Source organism: Coturnix japonica, chromosome 3 (assembly GCF_054131305.1).
Source record: "Coturnix japonica strain WE chromosome 3, WE-NBRP24, whole genome shotgun sequence".
NCBI classification, from domain to species: Eukaryota; Metazoa; Chordata; class Aves; order Galliformes; family Phasianidae; genus Coturnix; species Coturnix japonica.
Genome location: NC_140665.1, coordinates 26,840,590 through 26,857,776, shown reverse-complemented (window position 1 = coordinate 26,857,776; position 17,187 = coordinate 26,840,590). Strand labels below are relative to the sequence as shown.

At 41.6% G+C, this 17,187-nt stretch overlaps 1 protein-coding gene across 1 annotated transcript in view; it reads right to left on the bottom strand.

The window, feature by feature from the left end:
* SOCS5 (suppressor of cytokine signaling 5) overlaps positions 1-17,187 on the bottom strand; it is a 115,381-nt gene that overhangs the window by 94,609 nt on the left and 3,585 nt on the right. The window contains exon 2 of the mRNA XM_085543126.1: positions 1,333-1,416. The gene's annotated coding sequence lies outside the window, so the exon portion shown is untranslated. The remainder of the gene's footprint in view (positions 1-1,332; positions 1,417-17,187) is intronic.

Below are 17,187 nucleotides of genomic sequence, written 5' to 3'. Positions count from 1 at the left end.
CAACACTTCTGTTGCTGCAGTTCTTCCCCGTTAAGAGTTAGAAAGAACTCTAAAGCAGTGATTAAATCTCATGAAATAAGGCAGACGATAGACAACAGCCTTGTGCTGTATTCCAGAAGTTCCTAAAGCACAGCTGAAAACCTATTACTGTGGCAGAATTTACTGAGATTGAGAAAGAGATGGAGGTACAGTTTACAAGAGATTCATGATTACATAATTAATTTGAAATCCCTCCTAACTGATACGTGAATGGAAAGCAAAAGGAACAAAAACTTATCCGCCCACCTCTTGCTCAAGTTCTTTAGCAAAAGCAGTAAGTTAAGCATCTACACCTAATTACATAATCAAACATTAAGAATCTAGTGTAGACTCAGGGAAGAGCACAGAAGCGGAAAAAAATAACTAGATCTTAACCATATCTGGGGCACAAGTTACCTAGAACATGGTGCTAATGCTGATCTCAATTACATCCAAGCAGTTATTAAGGAAGACACTTTTTAAAGTAAAATAGTTTCAGATAGAGAAAATTTGCAAAGATACGAAACTTTACATGCAGAAGGCACTACAGAATTCTCTGCATATGTTAAAAGTGAATCTATTTGAGCACATGAGCAAGAAACATCTTGCTGATTAAGTAAAAAAATCCTACATTAATCTTTCTGGGAGCTGTTTGGACTAAGCTGGTAGACTGAGGGAGTCTTAAGAGCAACAGAAGTAGTTACAGATCACATAGATCTGTAGGTACTATTGAACCAGGTGTCATGCCACCACAGCCAATAATAGCTGCTGGTGGAGTGTCACAGATTATCCACGTTTACAAGGAAACATATGTCTGATGTGCCAGCTTGTCAACACAGTATATATAAGGTTAAGTTCTACCCACTGTTCTTTCATGTTCTCCATTTCTTCCTCTTTCAAGTCAGCAAGATACATAAATTTATCACTGTGATATCTACTACCTGACTGAAACCAAGAAACAAATTTTAAGACTGGAGAATGTGAAAAGGAAGAGACGATGCATTACCTCAATTCCCTTTGGAAATCAGACTAGAAACTGAAATTTTTGTGACAGTGAATCAAAATTGCTTTTCCGACCAGTCATACACTGTTCAGGAATGTATTTTATTTGAATGTTGCTTGCTATTCCTCTTCCTTTGCACTGCTATTCTAAAGCATGTTTAAGCTGTTAAGTGGGTTGGAAATCCTCTAGACTTGCCCAAAAGTCTCCAAAACCCAATTAAAACCCAACAAACAAAAACAAACCATGAACAAAATAACCACCATATCACCCACATTTTGTCATAGTTAAGAGCATATAGATATCTTTCTTACCCAGAAAAACATGAGCCACTGGATCTCAACTTGAGAATACACCTCAGCGTGAACTTGCTGGATTCTGAGTTGGAGGCATGATTACTAAAATGAGAAAAAACAGTATTTTTTTCTTAGTTGTTAAGAGTAACTTTTCGCTTTGGTACTTAGAATTTGCTAACAGCATCAAAGGAATATTTCATTAATTATATTTACATGTGCACACAGAACTACCTGCTTATTTTATATACATATTCTTATGCTTTTAATATAAGAAAAAGGTTTCTTAAAACTTTTTCACCCATTGAACACATCTGCCAAACAGAATCTAGAGGAAGATCCTCAAACGAAGTTTTTAAGAAATAAGGGCAGTGTCACAGCATCTGGGTCATTCAAGAGCCAGGCACAGTGAGCATACTTAGGCTTGTAAAAATGGTTTCCCCACATTATAGTTCCAAGTCCGAAGCGGCAGTTCCCAAGTCATGACTGGCAGCGCTGTCAGATCACCTCATACTGCCTCCCCTCCTTGTTTTCAGCTGCTACATCATATCAAAAGGCTGCTAAAAATATACACTTTTCTAATATTACTTTTCCAGGTAAGCAACTGCTGTACTTGCCACAAGGATGTTATATGATTGTGAACCAAGAGGAATATGAACCATGATTCTAAAAATGGGAAAGTAAGTGGAATGCAAGACAAGTTCTTTAGGAAAAGAATAGGTCAGCATTTCCCTAAAATAATGACCTATTGTTTTTCAGGAATCCAAGAGGCATTATGGCATTTTAGTACAGTATGCTCATGCCACTGTTAAATCCAGCAGGAACAGGAGAAAATCTGCTTCTTCACATTAGAAGCAAGCCTAGGACAGCGCTTCCAGTTAACAGGAAACACTGAGAAGCTATGCTAATAGCTAATACACACAGACCAGAGAAATGTATTTGGATATGATGCACATTTACTGCAATAAGAAGCGTAAGCTTGAGTGATCACTGCATGGATATCAGAAGTTATTATTCCTAGGCAGAAATTCCAGAGTAATGACAGACAAGTAGTAAACTTTATTAGCTTTGATTCACCTGTGGAAGCATTAAAAATGATGAAATGCTTTTAAAACTAGGCCACATAGCTACTACTGAAAGATTCCATAAAAACAAGCTTCCCAGAGAGCAACAGAGTTGCAAGCACAAAACTAAGTCAAAGGCACATGTGAAACTCTTTTGCAACATTAATGTTCATTTCCCTCCCCCCATTCATTATGTCCCTAGCAGGTCTACAACACACATGACACAGAAGCAGTACCAGACACAATGCCAGTTACGCTGCTGCACTGAGCACTGGCTGCACACTAAACTTTTCCATTCATTAAAAACCTAACAAGTACACAGAGAATTATCTTGAAATTTCATGCTTAACTTCTTATTTTAAGATTTAGTGCCCTTCTTATACCTCAGCTGCACTCAGAAACGTGAGCAGTCCAGGGCACTGCCATCATAGCACAGCAGCAGGCAGCCACACAGCCTGCTCCACCAGCTGCCTGCTGCTTCAGTAACCATTTGGCTTCTGGAAAACAGTTTCCTGAACTCAGGCAACCATCTCAGTTAAGACTCTCAGTCTTGCATTAGAATAAAACTTGCGTCATTCTTCAAGTATTTTATAATCCATTCGGTGATTTCAGACAGGTTTGAATCAACGCACAACAGCAGATTTGTGGTTTCACAAATTTCTTGTGGCGGCACCAAGGCCCACAAAACACAAATTACTTCTAAACTGGCCCTAAAGCCATCCTGGTATTCCAAAGTAATTTCTCTCTACCCTAAGCTGACATAAATGACCTCAAATTTATGCCATATTCTCTGACCATTCTTTCCAGAAGCAACACAGCACCTTGCTAGAGCTTTCTGCTTGTGATTTCCTACTGGGAAGGCTCCTAGAGGCAGCAGTGTCTGTCCATCCTCATGTTACTTGACTTGAAAATTAGATGATACATTCAGTTACACTCAAAAGAACCCCCAAAACCCACAAACCCTGAACTACACCATCTTCCCAAAGCTGTAACTCTAGAGTGCAGTACACATTAAAAACATGGCATGCCTATTTCCAAAACAAGTGCCTACAAAAATCTTGGTTTGGCATTTTCACGCTATGACAGCTTCAAAACACCGTAAGGCAACGATGACAAAGTCAAAACAATCTGTAACCTGAAGGAAGAAGGGGAGAAATCAGAGTCCACTGTCTGCAAGCTGTTCAGCTCACCACTAGCGTTAGCCTTGTGAGGGCACACAGCCCAACATGTTCAGCAACACCTGGGCCCACTGAGGTAGAAGTAAAAGGAACAGAGAAAGGCAACAGGAACTGTTTTTACTGTTCCCTACTTTAAAGCAATTCACTTAGCAGTAACGTGAGACTCCATTAATGAAGGTATCTTCCTCCATTAAGGTGCACTTGCTGAAGAGGTTAATGCTGTCATGCTGCTAAACGCCAGCTGCAGTAACAACCTTGCTCACATCATTCCTCAGCCTCACTCAGCTGCAGTAACACCAGCCAACACCCAACACTTGGCGTAACCCACCTGAGGAAGGTACAACAAGGTTACATGGGTTACAAAGCCATTTCTTCCTTTTCAAGACACGTTTCATTAATAATGAGTTGCTGCTGTAATACTAGAAACGACATTTCTTAAAAAACAGAATAAATCAGCTCAAGTGGAGCCATACATTTTTCCACACGCACAAAGATGTGGCTGCTACAGACAGCCCGAAGAACCAACCAGAAGACACGGAAAGAAGAGGTGGCTGGTATATGGATACATATTTCTAACAGACACAGTAAAACAGCCAAGTGCTTCAAGTTTCATGCAGGTTTAATTAGGGCAAAAATACTGTTATTTCTCCTAGCAGGCTCTAGGAGAAACTTTCTGGCCCCTTCCTGGCCACTTGTGCTGGACCATGTAGCATGAATCAGCCTGCGGAACTGATCCTGCCTAAAATTAGCTATCAGAGTCTCAATCTTTTGCTACATCTTGTTTATGACTTCATAAATATTTGTGTTAGCACAGGAGAGGAGTGGATGAGAATAAACCAGTCAGGGCAATGCTGCTTCCTCACACATCAGCACTGGCATGCTCTGCTCACAGCATTAAGACTTGAACTTAGAAGAGTAATTTCAGCCAAAGCCTGTATGTTAATCAGAAATGGTTTTCTGGCTGCAAAGGGAGATTAGGACTGTATTTAGGATACTTCTTTGAATGTTCAGGTTGAAAGTTCAGCCGCTGAAAACATTCATTTCCAAACCAAAATGCTGAGTCAGCTTGATGCATCCTGCTAGAACAGTGAAAGCTACAAGTCTCAAAGACTTCAGCTGGCAGACTGTCAAGTCAAAGAAAAATAACGGCATTTGTCGTTGTTTTAAATTGAAAGTAAGAAAAAAAATCTCCTTCTCAATACAAATTCACAATGGGTGAAAAGCGTTCTTAGCTTGCATAGCTGATGTTCTGCCAGTTTCTTTCTAAGCAATGCCTTGGTTATTTCAGAAACACCACCCAAAGGTATTTTCTGTGGGATAAGCCCTTGCATCCCCTTGCTAGGTTTGGGGATTCAAGAAAGTGTCAGGGCTACACGTGTTTAGATTATAAAATATCATTCAGCTGCCATCTACTTCCTTTGTTTTCACAAACTCTAAAATCCCTAAAAGAGAAAAGCATGAATGAGGAACAGAACGCAAACGACGCTGTACCAAAATAGAGATGCTTGTTTCTGAAGTACTTTTTTAATTAGACAAGACTAGCAGATAATGTTACAACTGTGATGAACAAAGCTAGGATTGCTAATTATGTCAGGATCAGGGAGCTGCACACTGCAAGCATAAATTTCAGATATTAATAAAGAACTAATGCTGCACAGATCTACTGAGAACTCTGCATACTAATACATATCCAAGAAGCTCTGGAACTTCAAGACAACGGTGTGTGTGAATTCCAGGTAAAGACACCCTTCAATTATTAAGGTATTATTGAGATGGCCACTCATCATAACACATAAACCCACACAAGCAACATTACATGCGAGCATTTTCCCGTAAATGACCCCAACACACCATAAATATGTAACTGAGCATAATGCCAGCTTCATAGAGAAAGAAGAAAGAGTATTAAGATAGCTAAGGAAGCTACCTGCTATGACAGAGAACTCTAGGCGGCCTGTTGAAATGATGCCTTCTTTACTGCTATATCTAAGCCTCCTTGAACATAAGCTGCCAACATATTTGGGTTTTTCTGTGTGGTTTATTTTCCTTTGTTTTTAAACGTGTGCAGAATAGCTCCAGTCGGTGCTGAGTTAAGCACAACAGCCCTCTTGCTGACCTCTGCAAAAGCCATTAAAAGAATTCTTAGAAAAAGTTAGAGCTCTCCTGTAGCAGGACAAAATTCTGCTCTACTTTTAAGATCACTAAAAAAGCATATTCTTTTCTATCAGATTCTAAAATACAAATAAGTCTCAATTTGTTGTAAAACAATCTAATGCTTCGTTGTAATTTCAGGGTATTCTATGTCAAGGAGCAGCAACGTTAATAGTTCTGCCTCAGTAAAGCAAAAGAAATAGGAAGCAAAGCTGGAAAGGAAGGATGGGTCAGTCTCATACCACATACCCTTTACTAGCACCGTAGAAACATCCACTTTCAAATTGAGCATTTCATTAGATTCAAAACTGGCTATTTTCCAAATAGATGGTTCATCTGTTCCAGGGCCAATTTATACTGTTTTAACCGTGTTACTTCTTATCACTTCATCCTACAGTTTTCAAGACCTCCACAGCTTGCCTAATGCCTCTCACAGTACCTTTACCAATCTCCCTACAGCTCTCTCCATGCACCCAGCCACTTCCCATGTTACCTTGCTACTTCCAAATGGTTTTTAAACACATCCAGGGATGGTGACTCAACCACCTCCCTGGGAAGCCTACCCCAGCACTTAACTACCCTTTCTATAAAGAAGTGTTTCCTGATATCCAACCTAAACTTATCCTGGCACAACCTGAGGCTATTTCCCCTCATCCTGTCACCTGTCAACAGTGAGAAGAGACCAACCCTGCTCTGGCTGTAAGCACCTTTCAGATATTGGAAGAGAAAAATAAGGTCTCCCCTCAGCCTCCTTTTGCCCAGACTAAACAGCCCCGGTTCCCCCAGCCTCTCCTTTAGAGCATATTCTCCAAGTCCTTCACAAGCCCTGTTGCCCTTCTCAGGACCTGCTCCAGCACCTCAGGGTCCTTTGTGTACTGAGGTGCCCAAAACTGAACACAGTACTCAAGGTGAGGCCTCACCAATGCCGAGTACAGGAGCAGAATGACTTCCTTAGTCCTGCTCACCACACCATTCTTGATACAAGCCAGGATGCCATTGGCTTTCTTGGCCACCTGGGCACACTGCTGGCTCATATTCAGCTGACCATCCATCAGTACACCAAGGGCCCTTTCCAGCCACACCTCTCCAAGCCTGTAGGGCTGCCTGGGGTTGTTGTGACCAAAACACCTGACACTTGGCCCTACTGAAACTCATACTATTTGCCTTGGCCCATCAATTCAGTCTCTCCAGGTCCCTCTGTAGACTGGATCTATGGGCCAAGGCACCAGATCAGCCCAGTGCCTTATCTAGCTGTGACCATGCTCTGTTGTCAGGCAGAATGTTGGTCTGGGATGGGAAACTCTGATAGCACCCACAGATAAACTCTAGGGCCACCAGCATAAAGCCTGTTTTCATAAAACAGAATGCAACCGTGCCACAAAACCTGCAGAGCATTTGGAAATCTAGGAGTTAAGCTTCTGCCTAGGCCTACCCCCAGCTGCTGTCAGCAGTCAAACGGGGCCGGAGGAGCTCTGCCCTGACAGTGCTAATTGGCAGCAAGCACCTGGCTCCCCAGGCGGGCAGGGGTAGGTAAAAGAATACAAACCCTGCAGAGGAGAAGCAGCTGGAAGGCTGCCAGGAGGTCTAGCCTGTTTCGTACTTCTACTTTGATCCACAGGCAACTGCATCCTGGCCTACATGGCCTACAAGCAGCCTGAGCAGCAGAAACACTTCTCTGCAGCTTTCCCACTGCCAGGGGCAGGTGCCTTGCTGCTGGGTGCAGGTGAGCTCTATTACAGAGCACACAGGCTCACGCTGCAACACCAGCACCTATAAGAACCAGCACTACAGTGAGCCTGAAACCACAGGTACCACTGGAACAAAGCTGCTCCAACAGCCATAGAGCGCACTGCTCAGTTTTTAATCAAGCACCCTGCATAAATAGTTGTGCTTTAGCTGGTAGTGATGTTAAACAGCACAAATACACAGGTCCATCAGCAGCCTTTAAAATGAAAAAGCTCAATGTAGTGAGATTATAAGATACTAACATTAGAATTACTTCTCTAACAAAAAGAAAAAGTGCTGTCTTAGTGATAGCACAGCAAGGAATTCAACAAGTTTGCAATACTTGCCCTACTTCTATATTCTGCACCTTTACACAATGGCAACATTTGAGTTTGCACTCAGAAATAAGTAAGTCTTGACGCTGCCAAAACCATAAGACTATCACTTATACATCAGAGGCTGAATAACCACTGATAAGAAATGCCAAGTCTCTTTCCTCTCCAGAGTATCTATTACCTCAATCCATTACAACTGAGGCATTAACTGAAGTTTTATCATTACGTTGCTGTGTTATCTCTCAGGAGTTGGATCTCATTTCATAAGATACAAAAGAGGTGATGATGCTTGTCAAGGTGTGGCTGTACCTTTCTTCTTGGCCCTACATAATGCAATCAGCTACATCAAAACCAGCTGAATTAAATGCCTGAATCATTGCCGCACATTAACAGAGTAAGCCCCTATAGGATGAAAGGTCTGTAAGAGAAGACTAGTAAGACTTACTCTATTTTGCCCTGATTCATAAAAGCAAAGATTCAGGTGTATGAATGGCTTAAGAAAAAGCATTTCATGCAGAAAGAGCTAGCGGCACTACTTCAAACTGAGCAAACCTAAATCCAACAGTGACTACCAGATGATGAACTTGTTAAGAGCATGTCCAAAAAGAAACCAAAAACAACACAAACCCTCAACTGACAAGAAACAAACCACAAAGTGGGTGACTGATGCTATTCTACCATATCAGCTTGAAATGATAAACTAGCCTTCTACAAAAGAAACAGAAGAAGACGACAGGCCTTTCTTGGCTGTTTCTCATTCACAGTTTAAATACAGCCAAGGCATCCCTGGAGCGACAGCCCATGGTAACTCACCTAGCATCACTTCACTGCTATGAAAAGGGAGATGCCTGCTTCTCCCCCATGCCTTTGTATCTGCGCTAATAATCACCTGACCTCTGTTTTTACTACCACAAAGGTACTCAATTCACTAGATACAAATATAATGTTACCCAGGGAAAAGCAGTCAGAGGAGGCAAGTGATGGTGAGGCCAAGAGAAGCTTCAGGCTCTCAAAGCAAGAGCAGAAAGAAGCAGCAGCTCACCCAGCAGCAGTGAGCTATTAGTACTGCATTTCTGGGAAACCTTATCCTTCACTGCTAAATCAAATTCTTATCTTAGGAAAAATATTTTCAGCCATTAAAGCTGAGAGGTCTGAATAAATCAAAGCACTTTGAGAATTTCACGCTGATGTCTATGTAACGGATGAGGATTTTGCTTGAAAAACAAAAGGCTACTTTGTGCTATATGGCATCAACAAGCAATGACAGCTTACCTCAAACTATGAACCACCCAACCACCTTAAAAGCAGCAGAGAAATTCAGTCTGCTCAGTGAGATTGAAGTCTTCTTCCCAATAAGAGTGATAGTACTATAAAAAACAACAACAAAAATGAAACCACAGCTGTAAGGAGTGTGTGGGGGGCTGATGGGAGAAGGAAGAATGGGTCCTGATTGTGGAGCTGCCACATGTTAGGCACATCTCAAGGTTTTCCTCCTTGCTTTGTGCTGTTACCGCAACCCCAGCCCTTATTTAACTTTAGAGGAAGAATTCCTTTCCTACAGTTCCAGCTCCCTGGCTCTGCACCGCTCACTGCAGCCTAAAGATGCACTTGAGAGGAAAATCCTGCTGAGCACACAGACTGCAGACAGTCTCCACAGCATTCCATAAAGAAACATTGGCGTGTCAAGATAGAAAACATTCAAAAGGAGATTTGGCTCAGTTTTGGCAGATTTTCATCTAAAATTTAAACATTACATCTGTGCAGAGGTCATCCACTGACAATTGTTAAGCCCTTCTCCATTTCAGAGGTGCACTACAATATTTCAGACAAAAGAATGCCATTAAAAAAAGGCACAACTCCTCTAGTTCTGTCTCTGGAAACAGATGAAGAATTACAGCTGAAAGATTTAAACAAAGTTAAAGCCAAGGTAAAAAATAAAAAGAGCACGAAGTATTTCAGTCCAAAAGACTGCAGATGAGCAAAGTTATAAACAACTGAGTACAGCATCTCTTACATTTCTAAGACTTCCTATCATCTGTGGAAATAAGAGGTGGAGGAAGAACACGAGTGTGAACGACGACTCATGCATGACCTTCCATTCTCACTTATGCAGCAGTGTACTTTGTATTGTACAATTGTACATTGTAATTGTACAATGTACACCCTAGGCCATCTTTTTTCTCTCCAGAAAACATCATATGAAAGACGAATCAGAACGACCTCAGCAAGCCTCAGAGACACTATAATCAATCTGAAACTCTAATGACACTGATCTTGTACACTGACATAGTCCGTCCTATGAGCAGTGCAGAAGATGTCCACACAGAGTAAAGACTCCTCTTAGTCTGAAGATGAGAAACCTTCATCTCAACACTAAGCAAAGACAAGGACCAGAAAACGTTTCTGACCCTCCTCCAGACAGTCCCAGACATTATATTTAACTTCAAACTATATGGAAATAATAGAGGAACAGCCATGGCCACCGACTCTTCACCTCAGTTACCACAGCTCTATTTCTACCAGGGACAATTTCAGGCAATATGAAGTATCACAGTATTAGAGAAGACCATTACTTGCGGCCACCCTGGGTTCACAAACAAGGCACCACCACCATCAGCTCCTGCTGTTATGCTGCACACTTCAGCTCAGCAACACACTCCACACCTTGATTTTCCACCCAGCTCTTCCATTACGCAGCGATGCTCTCGTTGCTGCTGCTCCTCACCAAGGAGGCTCACCTCCATCTTCCTGGTACAGACTCCTATACTATGGCTGAAGTGTACAAGTACAGTTTACTCCACCCAAGTCCTGCACATGTAGGATAACTTCAAATACTTTTGACTAGCAATTTTCTGCATGCATGTATTTCACCTTCAGCACTGGTTCCTTTAAAGAGGCAGAGATTGCATTTAACTACTTGTGCTGAGGTACTCATCCCAAAATTCAGACATGAACCCCCTGAGAAACCCAAAGTTATCCTTAAATACCTTTTGGGAGAGATTCATCAGCTGTTACATACACACCCCATAGCCTTCAGAATCACGCTAGAGGATACGAGCTTGGTATGGTACATCAGTTATTAATAACTTCTGAGAGATCATGCCAGAATTTTCCCAAACTTCTGATGCTGAAGCACAATCTCTTCCCTCTAAAGAGCTAAACACACAGTTCAACTCTAAAATCAATACCAAAATTGACTGTAGAATATATATGCAAGGCTAAATGAGTAGTTAATGAGCATCAGGAGCTTTGCAGATCCCTTAAGCAGAGGTGAACCCAAAGGGTTCTGCATTGGTAGGCCTACCTTGTGAAATGTTTTAACAGAGAGATACACAGTTAACATTCCTTTCCAGATTTGGCTTCCAAAACAAAACCAAGAATTTTTGCAGATATGGGTGTCTCTGTAACACCACTTAAAATCCTGCTATAAGCAAGACACGAGGGCTTCTGACAGCAAACATCAAGGCTAGTAACATTCAGCTACGCGTGCAATGAGTTTATCTTTAGGTCCCTCCCTATAACAGCACTAAGATGTTTTTTGGAGAAGTGCACACTGAAGAATAGTGCACACTAAGAAAACTTACAGCTACTGATGGAACTGCAGAAATAAACGATCATTCAGAACAGAGGCACCTGCTGAGTACTTCTGTACAGCACACAACAGTAGAAGTGCCGCTCTGCTACACAGGAGGCTCAAATCCTGGGGGTTGGACTCAATGATCTCTAAGGTCCCTTCCAACCTGCACGAGACTGTGATACCGTGATACTATGATACTGTGAACAGCTGGAATGTGCCATCCTGCGCCAGACTACAATGGTGCCTCCATAGCCCCTCTGAGATGCTGCGCTGTGCACATAAACTAGCAGAACCAACCATATCAAATTCCATTAAGTTAGTAATCTATGACATCAGCATACTCTTAAAGCAATAACTGTTAACTTACTGCCCTCTCCAAATTCAGAATAACGTGAAAGAAGACAGCATACCCCGCTTCAGGGCTGACAGCCCAACCCCCTGCTGGCAGGAAGCTTCCTGGCTGTAAACTTTACATTAAGGTTTTAGCATCAACTTGCTTCTTGAAACTGTAGAACTTCCACCAAATTGCTATCAAGCTCTGTTTGTTTTTTAACAAATGAGCTGTATCCTAATACATTTCTCACTAAATTAGAACAGTTTCACACTTCCTTGAGTAGAGTTCACAGTAGATCTACAAATGAGTGGGGTAACAGCTTTGAAACCTTTCCTAGCACCTACTCCTATGTTTGACTTTGGCAGGAAGAAGGTTTTGACTCCAGTTTTTGTTTCATTAATCCACAGCCACATTCTCCATCGAAGGACCGCTGGAAAAACTCAACTTGCTGGAAACTGTAACTATAATTACTGACTTTCACCAAGTTTGCCAAAATTAAATTGCAAAGCACTAAGTTCACAGTACAAAGAAAAGCATGTCTGTGAGTAACAGAAACCGGGTCAACACTTGTGGGATCTCAGAAAATGAGATAGGAACAGTGAATTTACAGGAATAAATTGAAAGCGTTCCCTGACCACAAGTCAACTGCAACGTGACAGAAAGGACAGAATTGCTTTGTTGTCCATCACTGCTGAACCAGACACTGGATCAGTAGAGCATCAAATTCAAGACGTGGAATATATTTTTATGCAATCTCATAGAAATGAACTAATTGTGAACCACAGCTGTACATTTCACCTCCTTACACAACACTCTCCTCTCTCCAGATGCACTTTTCACCTGCTGCTATCAGGGATTCTGGGGGTAGAATTCTCTTAGTGCTTCTGCATTTCTTGGGGAAACCAAATGTCATTGCAGATGTCCCATTAACAAACCTGCATGTGAAATTATACATGCCTCAGTCAATTATGAAACTGGCAAATCTGGATTCTTTCCACTTATTACAGGCTTTAAAGCAAACATATGAATGACACAGCCCTGGAACTATGCATAGATACACTGTAGGTATGTCACGTTTCTACCATTGAGATGATGAGCTTATCCTGATACAAAATTGATTCACGTTTGACTAAAGTTTAAAATATTCTAGAATTAATTCATGGGCTCTGTGGATCTTTTGCAGCCTTTGTTTCTATTGCCAGCCAGGAAAAATACAGCAATAATTTGCATAACTGTAATAAAATGTGATTTCCTAACATGACAAGTATTGAGTCCATAAGCAAGAACTTACAGGACTAGGACCAAAAGTCATTTATTTCTTACAAGCCATTTACAAAATAGTGTAACAGCAAATCTGTCGTCAACTCTGACACTCACCAAGAATCCATTTTGTCCCCAAGCACACCAGTTGTATTACTGAATCAGGGCTGTGAAGCGGCACTGGAGCTCACTACCCAGTGAAGACTTCCAAATATCAGTTAAACACAGCTCATGTCAAAAAGATTTTTTGCTATACTAAGTCCAAACCTTAATCTAAATACAAGACAACTTTCTCAGACAAATCACTGCACTGGTAGGAACCTCAAGGCCTCTATGCATCTCACTTATTCAGCTCTTAACTATCAGTCAATATCTGCTCTATTAAACTAGTGATAGCAAAATAAAACAGTGGTCATCAGTCACCTGTATAACCAACTCCGAGCAACTGCTGAGTGCAGTTCCTAATAGTTCTGAATTTTAGTCACACCCCTGACTGAAAGACTAAAAATCCATTAACAGACACTTCGCTCCCAAAGGAATCTGAGAGAACAAAACAATCTCATACACACGTAGGACTTACAGCCCTACTGACAAAAACACTGATATCTTCTACAGATGCTCCAGAGCCCAAGGAGTTTGAAGAAAGAACTGCATCGTCTGCACATGAGAACTGCCACTGCTCAAGCCACACTCAAGAGGCAAAACAGTTTTCTCACTTCTTACTACACATGCCAGCATCTTATAATACACAAACCCAGATTCACTCGTTAGTTTCAGTGAAGGGAAGCAGTAGATCAGGCCGAGCTGTAAATCTTCATATTTATTCATACAAGTTTTGCTAGAATACAGTTCAACTGATATATAAATGTCTCTAGGATCACTAAGACATCAAAAGAAACCAACAACCCTAATGGTGTAACACAAGGTGGCTTCAAAAAAAGAAAAAGCTAATGAAGGCAGCTTTGAGTCACATTAGAATTTTGTTTGCAGCCAAACCAAAACAAGGTATTGACATATCAGCACATACTAACATTTAGACCTGCCAGGCCAATACATGGTGCCCAACACAGGATACAAGAACTGAAAAAAATATTTATTATCGCATCCCCAACATCTTTCCCCGGTGATGGATCAGGGCCTTTCAAGTCCAGAAGCATTAATTTTGCATTATTAGGAGGAGGTTTTTCACACAGAGAGTGGTGAAGCACTGAAATAAGTTGCCCAAGGAGGTTGTGGATGCCCCATCCTTAGAGGCATTCAAGGCCAGGCTGGATGTGGCTCTGGGCAGCCTGGGCTGGTGGTTGGTGACCCTGCACATAGCAGGGGGGGTAAAACTACATGAGCATTGTGGTCCTTTTCAACCCAAGCCATTCTACGACTCTATGATTATTAGATTCAAATTTATCTTAATATAATCTCAATCTAAGTTATAGGTGCAGAACAAACTTTATACAGTAGGAACCAGAGGTCCTGCTGTTAAATTCCCTGCCTCCATAAACACAACATTCAGACTCTGAGAGCTGAAGTTCCTCAGAGCTATTGCAGAAAAGCCCCTTAAACACTTCTAAAGATAGAGCTGGTCTGATACCTTAGTTTGAAATCCATTCTATAACCAAACGTAACCTTCTGACAATCATTATTAATAGCAAGTCAAGGCCTTGATAAACAAAAATAAAACACAAATCAAAGCAGCTCGCACTTGTTGCCAAAGCTTTAAAGAACATTAAACAGAAGAACAAGTAGAAATCACTGATGAGGAAGTACAGAATACCCAAGGAGATGGCTTGGGATGGAAGGGACCTCAAGAATCATCGAGCTCCAATCCCCTGCAGCAGGCAGGGCCGCCAGCCTCCCTATCTAATACTAGACCAGGCTGCCCAGGGTAAATGTTAAATGAGAAATGGACCTTGATAGAATTGCCCTTTTAATATTAGTCGTACATCTGAAGTAATTAAACCTCGCACCAATTTTAAAATGCTACCTGTGTATTTAGTTGAATTCTACTTCCTATCCAAGTGAAGTTTTTAACACAAGTTCAAAAAGAAGCATGTAATTCTGCAACAGGAAAGTGAAAATTACTGACGTAAGAACACAAAGCATCAGTTAAACAGCACAAGTCCTTGCTCAAATCTATTATCACACAATGCTTCCACACCACCCTGCAGCCTAAAATTCACTCACTTTATCCACGCGCTCTTTCAGAGGAATAAGAAACCTCTTGCTGCACAACTGAGATGACTAAAATACCGCTGTCTCCACAGAGGCCAGTCAGATGTAAAAGCTCTCCAGAAACAAAGTTCTGTACTGGGGTACTTTTTCCATAAGTGGAAAAGTCAGTCGGTAAATCAAACTGCCTCACAGGCCTTGCAGCAAAACCCAAATCCTATGGGAGGCAGGCAGAGCATACAGTTAGAAATGAAGGCAGATAGAACTCAACACACCGTAAGTTAGAGATGCCTTGGCAAGGCAGGCCTGGTGTGCAAGTTGTGCTCAAGGAGGGCGTGCGAGTCTGCCCAGTCAGCACTTTCATCCTCATAGCCAAGTTTCACAACGAAGGTTTTGTCAAAATAGTTTAAGCAATCTCTGTGACCTACATTTCTGCTGTTGAAGGACAAGAGGTTTAAGAGAGAACCATGATCAGTTTTTGTTGTAGTCTTGATCAAGCCCAATTCATCCAACTGCAGTCCTCGAGCTTCCTCTTCTTTTAAGGGGATGGTGTAAAAGTTGCCAAGTGCCAGGTCTTTGTATCCCAGAATTACAACTCTTAGTCCTATGACTAACATAGAAGTCTCAAGTAATGACATCCAAGTGATTTTACCTGTGTGCCACACTGCTTTCTGAGTTACTGCCAGAATTTGTACTGCTAGAAAGGTATTTATATTGCTCCTAAGTTACTTCAATTGTTAACAATCTTTCAAGTTCCATTTCTGTAGGTATACTCCAATCAAACTTCTAAGTGCTTCCCAACACCGGACAAATTTCCTCCCCTCAGAAATCACTGCTTGCAATAGCAAGTATTGCACTACAACCACAGCCTAAGAATGTTCCATGCATCTTCAGCAGAGAATCTTTATAACAAAAGCCTGGAGCTAAGAGAGAAGCCTTATGGAGTACACTGAACCCACCTTCTCACTTGCTGCACCAAGAAAAGCAGATCCCTGCACTATTTGATCCTCCACCAACTACTGTAGAGACCCAAACTTTCACACAACAGGATTTGTTTGAGCACTTCAGCTGGTCGCTCAGTATGTAACGTACTCAACTAATATCATGATAACCATGAGTGCACCTTACACAGCTACATGAGGACACTGAAACATTGTCTTTAGGAAATACTGCTTTTCTGGGTAGCCTTCATCTCAGTTTCCTTCTTATCCCAACCTTTCAAAGACAGGCTGCAGACTGCCCAGCGTTCCCTCTGAAGAATTCAACCATGGCTGTGTAAAATCACAGGTGAGGAAGAACAGGCTCCCATGAGAAGCTAGTCCCTAGATCAGGACTGGCTGCAGATCCAAAAGCGGTTCCTGACTCCAAATCTCTTCAACAAAATCCAGTTAAGGCCCAAGAGCAGCTGAACCGCTACAATTCCTCTTCCAGATAATTCTTCCAAGGGTTTTCTACCACACAAACTAGCTCAGACTATGCAGAACCACACTGAGTTAAGGCCAATCTCTCACAGCCAAAAATATCAGCCACCACCACTGCACACATTTTCTTACCGAGATTTTCAGGAGGTCTGCATAATCTTCTAACCATGAAGTTAGTGAGCCATTCCGTATTTCCTGAAACTAAGCTGCACATTAGATGATTCACCAATTAGTGTATTCATGAAGCTTTAAAAAGCAATCAAAATTTCATTTCTTGTTGAAAATGTTAAGAAAGATGTCCAGCTGTAGAAGCACGGGGAGAGCATGTGGGCTTTTCTCCCTAACCAACAGCTACGTGAGCTGCTGAAAAATATTCAGTGTGTCAGAGTTAATTTATAGAGCTGACAAAGTATAAGGGCTCCAGAAGGTATAGCATACATTTACTGAACTTTAAATATGATTTTTAAGCTAGATATAGCTCCAAGATTAAAATAAGCAGCCCAACAACTAAACCGCTGAGATGCATATCATTTCAAGGCGCTTTTTATTTAATGGAGCAACTGCACGTGTGTTTCAAAGTAGCAGACAGGTTACCATCGCAGCGCAAGAGCTGATAATCCTTCTGATCCCATCGATGGAAACATGTTTCTGAAGGAGGCAGGCAC